Source organism: Coccinella septempunctata, chromosome 1, assembly GCF_907165205.1.
Source record: "Coccinella septempunctata chromosome 1, icCocSept1.1, whole genome shotgun sequence".
Classification (NCBI taxonomy): domain Eukaryota; kingdom Metazoa; phylum Arthropoda; class Insecta; order Coleoptera; family Coccinellidae; genus Coccinella; species Coccinella septempunctata.
The window spans coordinates 40275775-40288029 of NC_058189.1; the positions used below are offsets into that span (position 1 = coordinate 40275775).

General features: G+C 35.9%; 1 protein-coding gene across 1 annotated transcript in view; it reads left to right on the top strand.

Moving 5' to 3' along the window:
- Window positions 1–3859: 3859 nt before the first annotated feature.
- Window positions 3860–12255, top strand: part of LOC123306659 — a 255047-nt gene continuing 246651 nt past the window's right edge. Inside the window, exon 1 of the mRNA XM_044888763.1 lies at window positions 3860–4450. The gene's annotated coding sequence lies outside the window, so the exon portion shown is untranslated. The remainder of the gene's footprint in view (window positions 4451–12255) is intronic.

The following is a 12255-nucleotide window of genomic DNA, read 5'->3' on the forward strand; positions in this document are numbered from 1 at the left end:
TTCTGATCAACTTACAATTTTGAAAGACTTTTTTTCCTTTTCTGAAGAAAGCAGCAATCGATATTTTATCGTATAATCTTGTAATTCAGTTATTTCAACAATTTGAATGTAAATTATTATCTGGTGAATGTTAGTAAAGATCGTCAGTTTATTTTCAGTTTCAATTATAAGACTCCGTTGCACTTAACGCGCGCATGTTTAGGACGTTAACTGACAGTCTTTCCACCGTTGAAGATGCAGGTGACAATGGTTTTCATTCGTTTTAAAGTATAAAGAGTCAGTTCTGTGAAATTCATGCGGTATCAAATGACTTTTTTTTTAATTTGGTCGAGTTCATCCACCATCGTTTATGCAGCTGACGGTTTTTTTCCCATTCAAAATAATCTGAACAATCATATTACGAATTTTGGTGCGGTATCAAGTCACTTGAAAAATTTTCTTTTTCGGCAAAATTAACACGTTGCCACTATTGGCGAGGTGACTGACGTTCACTTTCATGATACTTTAACATTAATCTACCCCCAAAATGAATTTGATGCGGTATCAAATCACAAAAAAAAAATAGTACGCTACCTCCCCTACTAAAAGGGATTCTCGATAATTTCACCGACCTATACCAGAAAGCTGCTTAAGCTGTCACGAGCTGAGCTTCGGATGGGACTGCTGACGAGGCATTTGTACTGTATGAAAAAGTCAGCAGATGAGATTTGTAGGCTCTGTGGGTCAGAAGCATAAGCAGCTGAATATATGGTAAGCAAGTGATCAGAGCTGGCTGGCCTAAAAACCATTCATTTGGAGAAAAGGGTCCGGTATACTCACGAAGTAACGGCCAAGGCTCCTAAGGATGTTGCTGGTTTTATAAACACCATTGACGACCTCCTTGGGTTTCCATGAATGAGTAGGGTAGAGAACAAAAAAGATCTACATGGTCGTAGTTCCCAGAAGGCTAACCGACCCACAACGACCCCGTTTCAAATAATAATAATAATAATAATAATATCGCACTAATCAATTTCGTTTTAGGAGAATATTGCGGCCAGGGAAAGTGCGCTCTGAATTGCGGATCAGGCTGCGGTCCAGGTTGCGGGCCAACCTGCGGTCCTTTATGTGGACCCATGTGCAGATACAGACCGAGGGTTTATATATCTGGTCCAAAATTATATCGCAACTCGCCACTGCCACCTGCCATAGGAAAATCTTGCTGGACGAGAATAGGGCCGAAGAGATATTGCAACACTATATGCCTGAAGAAAATCATTTCGCATATAGATTTGAACGAGCCACATAGAACAATTCCTTTCGATCCTGCTGGACCATACTTTTGTTGTAAATGAGGATGAAAATGCTCGTGGCGTAATTGTAGATTTTAAGTGCTTCTTATCTTGAATAAATCGTGGTGTTTTCTATAATTTTTAATTCCTAATGAAACCCAGTATCAGAATATAGTATACAGTTTATAAAGTTTTACGAAAACTTATTGATCAGCATTTCTTAGCAAATACTGTGTCTGATATAACAAACTGTAGAAAACTACTTGAATAAACCAATTATCATAAAAAGTTCGAATAGCCAGTAACTGGTGCTATAATTTTCTGTTTATAATTTCATCGATCGATACAGTATGTGGAATGAGTAAACCGTACTCTTATAATTTGAGTCCTTACCACGGTGTCCATGCCAGTTCTCACCAGTGCAATGTCATTAGGTCCCGCAGCACATACATAGGGCTATTGAAAATGAGAAAAAATTAATTATTGAAATCAGACCATTCTCTTCACTTGTTGACCATTTCCTAGAGACATTTTCATTATTTTATGGGAAACATTTTTAGTTAGCATTCAATGATAATACATGGTGTATGGTCGCTAAACAGCCCCGAAAATATCAGAGCGGTTATTATGGTTACTCTGGTGACAGATATAGCAAGGACTTTCAGTAATTTGATATAATATGGACCGGCTACTTGTTGACCAACAGTTACCAACCAACTTTGAACTTATTCCACAGCAATATTTCATTGAATCCCACTTTATCTCATCTTCATATTTTGATTCAAATCATTATTTCTTAGGCAATCTCTGAATAGTTTTGAATCACCCTGTATACTGATGTTTTAAAAGACTCTTTTTCTTTCATGCATTTATATAGAGTGTACCCTCTTCGAGTATACTTTCCTAAAATTTCCCAAATAAGGTAAGAGTAGTACGGTTCATAAGTAACAAAGGATTAATAACTAAAATTAATCGAATACATCAACCATCAAAATTTATTCGTGAATGAATTCACATTTATTCAATAGGTACTTTGAATTTCAATTTTCGAATTGTAAAACTTTTCATGATATTTAAACATTAAATTCAGAATAATTCGATTGAAACCGCAACTTTGAAAATTCTTATCGGAAGCACTGAATTAGTTAACAAATTTAATAGAATTATCACTATTTTTCTCTAATACTGAACGATGAACGAAAGTTTTTGCCTCTTTCAACAGGTCTTGAAACAAGGATGACAATCAATAAATATTAGCTATTTATGTAACAAGTACATAAATTAGGTCTTTATGGACGAGTCCAAAAGTTGCCAATAACTTGGGCAAGTCCATAAAGCCTAATTATGTACGAGTTGCATACAAAGCTTTATGTTCGACTGCAATGCAGAAATTTTATTTTCTGAAATGGCTTATCACTGAAAAACATTAAGTGTGCTTTTAATTTTCTTACCTTAGTAACCAGCGACTTTAGCAACCTTAGTAAACACAGTTGTTTACTTCCTTAATTTTGTGACGACCGTCATAATAATCCAAAAAATGAATAGTGCTGGAGAAAAAAGCGTAGAAAATTTAGCCATAAGCGACAAAGAATCTTTCTTACGCACTAAATCTAAAAGTGCTTATGAAAATATGTATGCGGCCTATAACAAGTGGTGTGAAACGAAGGAAATTGTAAAATCAACAGAAGACAGTATTCTGGCTTATTCAATAGTGAATTGAAAGCTCACAAAAGTTCTTCGCAATGACTACATAGATGAATCGGAAAGTACTAAAATAAGTGTTGCCACCAGAATATTGGGCCAGGAAGTAGTTGATGCCAGCATCAAGAGTATTGCAGATCGAAAACTGTGCTTCCACTTCGAGGTCGACTTCCTCAGGCATGTATTTTTATGATAACAAAGAATGTGTTTTTAATATTCACTACCTCACTAATGCTTAGAATAGTTATTCATAATTTTGTTTTAAAGTCCAAGTTCAATTCTTCTTCCTTGAATAAAGTGTTATTTGCATCTAGTATATTTACTTGACAGAATGATAGTGACAGTTGAGTCCAATAAAGTGGTGTCCAATAAAGTAGTCAATTATGGACACTAAACGAATTCATAAATGAAGTGTTTATGATGCAGTCGAACATAAAATTCATTATAGTATTATTACTAAATTCAAATATTTCGCTGTCACAAAATAGATTTCATCAATAATAGATAATAAGCTATTTCAGAATAGCAATCTGAACTCGATTCCTTGACGGCAATATGCCAAAATGTTGATGTTTTCAATTCCAAAGATGTCTGTCCTCCCTCTATAGTTCCACTAAAGCTACATTGTAAACACCTGTATATAGTGGCTTCTGCAATTAACTCAGTGTGCCTTCTACATAATAGATTATTATCTTGAAATCTGCATCAGATTGATTCGATGTAAGACAATAAAGGAATTCGCATAAAACTCTATTTTTCTTCTCCTCAGCTCGATTAAAGCATGTCACATTTTCGCATAAATTTCAAATGGGGCTAGTTGAAGTTTATACAATCGGACTTATACATTTGGCTTGATCCCTTTCCCAACTTCTTAATTCTACAGGAATCACGAGGATTGAGCAAATGAGGAACTGGAGAGCAATAAGCAATTAGTGAGCTGAAAGTTTCACTCCCTGTCGCCATCAGAAAATGAAATCAGGGACCAACTCCCAGGGGAATACCTCCGATAGAACCTAACGGCACATTTCTCTTCTTGGATCCCAAAAGAAGTAACCCGTGTCCATTCTGAACACTTCTATTCATTTTCATCATCACATTCACGAGGTGAGAACAGAAATCGGTCCCAAACCCCCCTACTGACACGACCGCCCGCTAAAACCGATAAAAATGTTGTCCAAAAAGCAAAATTGATAAATGAAAAAGCCAAGGAGTCTGCGCGTTGCGAGACAAAACGACATTTCAACAGCCAGCGGGCGTTTCAGATGTGGTATCCAGCATCCAGCATCAGTCGCGATAGAATTTTGCGCACCGTAGCACGCGGGCAGTGACGTCGATGTTTTTCCGTGCAGAATTTTCGCGCGAGTAATACGACGTTTCTTTGCTGTTCTATCAAAATTTTTGTGAGAATTTGTCAGTTGGCGTTCCGAATGGATAAGAAAATTTAAATATTGCAGATCGTCACTGGTTCTTTTTAAGATGTGAGTTATAGGTACTCATTTAAGACCCATCTCTTCGCTTCTGCTTGAGGAATATAAATTCACATCAGAGATTTATGAAAATACAAAAATGAACCCACGGAGAACAAATAGTCACCCTGAAATTAATCGAGTTCAATTTTTTCAAAGAAAAATAAACTATGAAATATGAAGTACGAAATATAATAGCTTTCTGAAAATACAAAAATAAACTCACGAAGAAAAAATAGTTACCTTGAAATTATTTTCAAGGTAATAAACGATGAAATATGTTCGCCCACAAGCATTTTACCCTATATACGAGTAAACATATCATCATGTTGGTTGACATTGATGCCCAAGAGAGTCTCGTTTTTGAGAGTTAATTTTTTCATCATCGACGAGACGAGATGAGTCTCTTTTGGGTCTCGTCTCGAGTCTCGCATTGGTCTCGTAGTCTCGTGAATATTTTGAACAATGCAGAAGTTTTGCATCCGATGATTGATGATTGATGATTTCTTCGTGTTTATATCACTTTTTCCTATTTTTTCCCATAGGTACAAAATTTCGAAAGCAGGAAAAATAAGTTGTTGTCATCGATAATCTTAACACAATGATCGAGAGCAAAATTTTTCATTTTACTGCAATAAACAGACGAACGCACTTGATAAAAATGTTCAGAGTATGGTTTATGTAAAACATGGAGCCGGTGGTCTTTGATTTTCATAAATATTTCATTGATTTATTCGTTCACTCTGAAAACTGAATATATTGTAAGTGAAGCAGCTGTGGCCTAAATAAATAATAATGACATTAAACCTGTAGGCATCTTGTGTTTTGCAACCTTCAATAAATTGGTGGAATAAGACTATTCTACACGTTTTGGCGATCTCCTCAGTACCATTATTTCACTTATTTCTGAGGACACATCTCTAGTTAGCATTCAATGATGACGTGATGGTTCATAACTATTGGGTCGTACACTAAGGATATAGAAATATAATGATGGCACCAAATATGCCTTGAAAAGCTTTTGCTGTGAGAAAAATATGCTGGGTGTTAATGTTGAACGACAATGAATAATAATGTCACAGTAAAAATAATTATATACCTGAAGAACTATCATTTAGCCACACAGCATTATTTTTCGACATTCGAAAGAATTCTTTTCATGAATTAAAAAAAATATTAAATTTCCCTCTGAGACAAAGGAGACAATGAAGTCTAATTGATTTTTTCTCAAAAACGGCTAAAATTTTCGAATTCATATTCTGAGCAAATGATTTTTACATCCTTCTAATGTAATCACTAGGAAATTTCGTCAAAAAAAGCTTTTCATCATTATTCATGTGGCTGCCGCTATAACAACATTTGAAATAATGCATAAAATAAGATTACTTTTCCGAAGTCATACCTCTGCGCCAATCTAAATGGCAATGGGAAATAAACGACTAAATTATCATCTAAAAGGAAAAAAAAACTCTGATCTTTTTCCACAGCAATATTTTATTGAGTCCTACTTGATCCCATCGTCATATTTCGATTAAAATTATTATTCCCTAGGCAATGTCCCTCTAGTTATGAAGCACCCCGTATACTGCTATTTTGAAAGACTCTGTATCATTTATGCATTGATGTATCATATTATGTGTTTCCTCTTCGAATGGCTTCCTTAGATTTACCCAATTCATTCGAAGAGTTCATGACCTATGCGAATTTTGAATTAACTTGATGGTACCTAATATGAGGAATACAGTTTATAGCTGAATTGGACAGAATTAAGTTGTGTTTTTAAAAGGCCTTATATGATACCTAAGTACATACTTTTTTCAATTTTCATATTCAAAAATTTTTCGTGTAAATAGTCAGATCCCAGTGAACACCGACCCCTGCAAGCTTAGAGAAAAGCATATTGTCATCATGCCTATCAAATGCCGTGCTGAAATCGTTTATCCAGAGCTCTCATGATCGGTTCGGTGGAAACAATTAAATTTTTTTTATGCTGCGACCCAAAAAAAAGCGACTCTTCAGTATCGACCACTTCAAACTGTGAAATAACACGTTTAGAACAAGGCTCTCAAACGACCTTGCAAAAATCAACAGCATACTAGCGCCACGGTAGTTTTCAACCACAACCTTTTCTTCACAATTCTTATGGAGAGCAAAAAAAAAGGATACCTTCAAAAAATCAAACTACAATGACCTATTGAAAAAAACAAAACATTTAAACGGTTACACAAACTAGAAGCACAGTTCTCCCAAAAAATATGAAGGACATCCGTGAACTTCTGCCTATTTATTAGCATCAAAACCATTTGACGAGTGTATTCTATTGAGTTCAACAAATGACCACTTCTAATATCTATATATATTTCTGACGGTCGGATTTATGAATACCCCTGAAAAACGATTGAACAAACAAATTGCAACAGCAGAAAACTGAAATAAAAATAACCCTCTCAAATTCCAATAACAAAATAATTATATGAGTCTACACAATCAGAATAAACCTACGACAACCTAGCAAAGAACTAACAGAAGCTTTAGAAATTTCCTGGAATAGTGAATATTTCAATGGCAACTTGCTGGTGATTTGTGTTATTCGGTTTGCTGGGGGTGAGCTGATCCCCGAGACATCATTGCCTGAAATGAATGGACCATCAATGCCAATCGAAGTGGATGAACAACTTCCTACGTTAGTTCAGTCGTGCTCCCTTCATATTTTATACTTCATGATTTTAATTGGCGGAAATCTGGGAAGGATTCCTTTGAATTAAAGACCAGATTCAGACTGAATTTTTACTAATGGAATATCAGGTTCATTCATATGGGAATGAATAAACCTTTCCGAAGTTTTTCTAGTCGTCTGTTTCACCTCTGCTACGGACACCTGTAACTGAAATTTTTCAAAGTAGAAGAACAAGAGAACTCCTTCGATTTATAAGAATGTGGGATCAGTTTTTTCAGATATGAGTAAAAACTTTTATTTCATAAGAAGATCGATTTTTTTCAACAAAAGTTCTAGTTAAAAATATCGAAAATCAGTGTTGCACAAGATTATTTCACTGGAACCGCTGTCACTCATTTTACGACAGTGTGACATGGTTTGAGAAAGTAACTATTCATATTGAAAAAAGTAAATTCCATGGAAACGAACTCCAACTCTAAGCACAATAAGTACCTCAGTAACACATTATCGTCGCAGAATAATTTTCATAACATCTGTATGACATTTTGACTGGGTAATATAAAATTGAAAAGTTTTCACTTATATGGCTGATATATGATAACAATCAGTATGCAAATTGCAAATTGTCAACCAGAATCTCACTAAAAAAAGTTGTTTAAGTAGTTAAAGTACTAGACTATTCTAGAGAAAATCTTGTAATTTCTTTCTGCATCAATAGTCAATTTTGAATTTTCATAAATGATAGAACCATTTGTGAAAATTCAAAATTGACTATTATAATTTCTTTTTTTTCTATATCTCTTACATGCACTTTTGTTTTTCTATGTACATTTATTGTTAACTTTTTCGAACCTGAACTTTTGATCCTATAAACATAATTAAGTTTCTTGTTACAATGAAGAGGGGAAAATCTAGACCGAAAATGTACAACTGGCTGATGTAGACCTGAAAGAATCAATGGCCCAGCCAAACCTGTGTAAGCTATGGCAAAAAAAATGAGACCAGGAAAACGGACTTAGATAACATAATAATAAATACCATTAAGCATATTAACTACGACGAAAGGTGACTGAGGATTTAAACTGTAAAACACAACATAGAGAAAATGAAAAATATCAGAATTAGAGTAGAAGTCGCAAGGGAGGAGATGCGAGTTTTTTATGTGAGAAATTTTCACGACTCCGGCTAACTCAAAAACGATTTTTTAGAGCTTTGCTAACTATTTTCACACAATGGGGGCTTTCTTAGAGCCCTTAAATAGAAGGTGTATTACATTGGTAAAGAGTCCGAAATAAATATATAGATATGAAATAGTGTAGGAAATGCAAGGAAAAATCACTTTAATGACCAGCATGACAAATTACAGCATGCTATTCCATTCACCGTCCCAATCTGGTAGCATATTTCATTCACTAAGAAATACACCACAGCCTAAGAAAAGTGGAAGAAGCACTAAAGATATCCCACTACTAATAGAAACCTACTTCCGTTGTACCTAAACTCCACCCACAAACGGTTCCATATCACATATATTTGATACGTTATAACGAAACATCTCCTGTGACAAAATACGACAGGGTAATGAGAGACAGAGTAGGTACATAATAGGAGGCATAGATACATGGTGATTCCTCACACATAATCTTATATCCACACTTAGAAAAAAAAGGAAAAACACTCTGCAGAAGGAACCAAAAACTTGTAGAACCTAAGCTTAGCGGCTTTAGCCCAATGCGCCATTGATATTATCAAAAAAAGACTCAAAAGTGTCACCCTGAAATAAAGAAATCCTGGATCTAAATAATACGAAGAAAAACTGTCGGGTTTTGAGTTATAATTATGAAGAAACCCAATTATGTTAAGGCCGACGACGTTTCATTTATTTTTATAAACATACTCAGGGCACTAGAAGAGATAGCAAAGAACTTTGTATGACTCAATTAAAACATGAAAGCTGTAGGTATAATAACAATTAATTAATACATGAAATACAATTTGAAAAACAATCATAAACAACCGACGTTAAAGTTCAAAAATCAACCATAATAGGTAGGTCAACGAAATATGAAGACTTTGGCAGAACATAGTAGATATTCTTTACATTTTGTTAACGAAGGTCATTGACAAGCAAACAAATTTGAAAAAAGATTGTTACATGAAAATAATGAAGTCAGGAATGACTCGAATGTTGTTAATAAAAGAATTGGCATCGAAAATTCGACTACTGCATATTATTCTCGTATATCCATGATGAAAAAATTATAAACATATTGTCACCCTTGCTACGTATACAGTTCATGTCTTGTTTCTTCATGTCGAGTAATGAATGTGTTAATGCTAATTAGGTAGCACGCATTGATGTAGCGTCTTGTGTGACAAATAAAATCATACACTATTGTGAGTATTTTATGGTTTATTGTTATTTTACTTTCTATACACGTCATCTTTTGTTGACCTACCTATTTAGGTGGATTTTTGAACGTCGGTTGTTTATGCTTGTTTTTTGTATTTCCATTGTTAATTAATTGTTATTATAGCTACAACTTTCATGTTTTAATTGAGTCATAAAATAAAGCTCTCTGCTATCTTTTCTAGTGCCCTGAGGATGTTTATTAAATTCATCGAAACGTCGGCCTATACATAACTGGTTTTCTTCATAATTAGACCTCAAAACCTGTCGTTTCTTCTTCTCTTATATATACAAGGTCGTAAACACAATTTGACTAAATAATACATCTAACGTTCATGCAGAACGCTTTCGCCATGAACACGACACGAATTGTTCGGAGATTTTTGAGTCACTAATTGATAGCTGGAAATGATCAATCAACCCTCACCACGGTAATGTAAATGTAATGTAAATGCCGAGATTATTTTCATTTCTCTATGTTACCATTTGGAAGAAAATTCAATGACAATTAAATTTTTTATGACGTGATATGAATTCTTCGGAAACTAATATAATCCGCTTATGGTAGTGGAATATTTTACAGTATCGAGTCCACTTGTTCAATACAAGGAAGTCAAGTCCAAAGATTGTAACGACGTACCCTTGGATGTTAGGTAAAATAGCAAACTCAGCTTCGAGTCGAAGACAAGGTTCCTTGTTATTTGGGGTGTTAGCGATAACTATTGAGAGTCGAAATCCTAGTTCCAAATTTTAAGGCGGAAACACATTATTAAAACGCGACTCAACCCGATGAAACGTGATGCTTGTTGAGTCGAATGAAATGTATTGTTTTCTAAAGATCTGAATCATACTATGAACACCCGACGCGACGCCACGCGCGTACAATTCACCCGTTCCAGACGCGTCAGCTCGCGTCGCGTTTTAATAATGTGTTTCCGCCTTTATTATTTGAAAAATGAACACTTCAGTATAGATACATCCTTCAGTATAGATACATAACACAATGGGCAAGTTTCCTAAAACTCCAAAATCGAGAAGGAATTAGAAATTTTCCTCTCCTAGTGAAATGTACAATCAAGTTTTTGCAACGGTTAACACCTAACTGCTTGCCCTCACACTAGCCTTGGATAACTGTTAGTGTTTCCTGAAGAACAGCTGTGATGATTGCATCGTCATTCACATATGCCTGAAAGTAAGTTGATGATAGCAATTAGGTCAACCAGAAGGTACCTGAGAAGGGGTGATAGAACACCGCCTTGCGGGTACCCTCTGCCTTCTTAAATCTAAGTGTTGCGCCGTAAAGCGCAGACGAAGAAACCAGAGAAAAAGACGGAAAAGGCAAAAACCGTCAAAAAAGCCGAAACCAGGAAAGGAATTTCTGGAATCACTGAGGAACTGGATGAGTTCACGAAAAACCTCCTCAGCACGATGAGGCAGAATCTGGAGAAAGAGATTGAGAAGAAGATGCAGCAAATTATTAAGAATATTTAATGGCTGATACGACGATAAAGAACAATCTCATAATCGTCTCTTGGAACGTCGAAGGATTGAGAGCCCGCAGACCCGAATTCGAAGAACTGATTGAAGAGAAGAGACCGGATGTCATAGCTATCCAAGAAACAAGACTTAACCCCAACGTTCGGATAGCATTTCCCAATTACGATATCTACAGAAATGATAGACCTAACAGCACAGGTGGCGTTGCTATACTGGCTAGAAGGAATATGGATCACCATTTCGACCAAATATTCAATAGTCAAGAAGTAGAAGCAATATCGATTATTGTGAATACCAATCGAGGACAAGTGAAGAATATTTCGACTTATAAATCACCGGATAAGGACATGCTGGAAGAGGATTTAAAAATGCTACTAGAAGGAAGACACCCGAAAATCATAATTGGTGATCTTAACTGCAAATGGCAGGAATGGAACAGTAGGGTGGAAAATACCAACGGGAGAAGACTGAAGATTTATGCTGAAAAACTTAATGTAGTTGTGATAGGACCTGATATACCGACCTACATACCAAGAGTAAGTAGACTACCCGATGTACTGGACTTTGTATGAGATAAAGGATAGAACTGCCCCTCTCACCGCGCTTGCAATGACGAGTTTGTTGACAAATGTCCAGAATTCTTTGCTGGGTCGCTTGTTGCGACTGATGAAGCGTCCTTCTTCCATGTCCGCTGAATTAATCATCACGTGATTCGGGAAGTGTGTCAGCCATGAATTTAAGGATTTCTGCCCCAGAGAACGTATAAGTGCCGTCTGATCTTTTAACTAATCCCAGCATCAAAGACGGTTCCCTGGAGAGAATTTTGTGGAGTTTGGTTCCACTTGCAGGATCTTTATGATTATCATACTCTCTTTTGGCCTTCCTTATTTCCTTTTTGTGCAAGGTAAGTGTTTTACGGTACTTTTTCTACTCACCTGATGATTCTGATCGGTTGAATTTCTTCCGAACTTCTTCACGAAATGTCTCTAAATCAGAGTGCCACCAAGATACTTTCCTGTTATCGGATTTCTTTCTTAGTGGATAATTTTCATGATACGCAGAGACTATGGCTTGGTCAATTGAGTTGGCAAGCCACGTGACACTAGCCTCGTCCGCACATCTGATCATAAGCCATCCCGGTTATGAGTGTAGCCCAAGAAGCGGATCCGTGATACCCTTCCTTCTTTCCTGAGGGTGTGCCTCATGATGTCTTGGTGCAGATTTAGCTGCTCC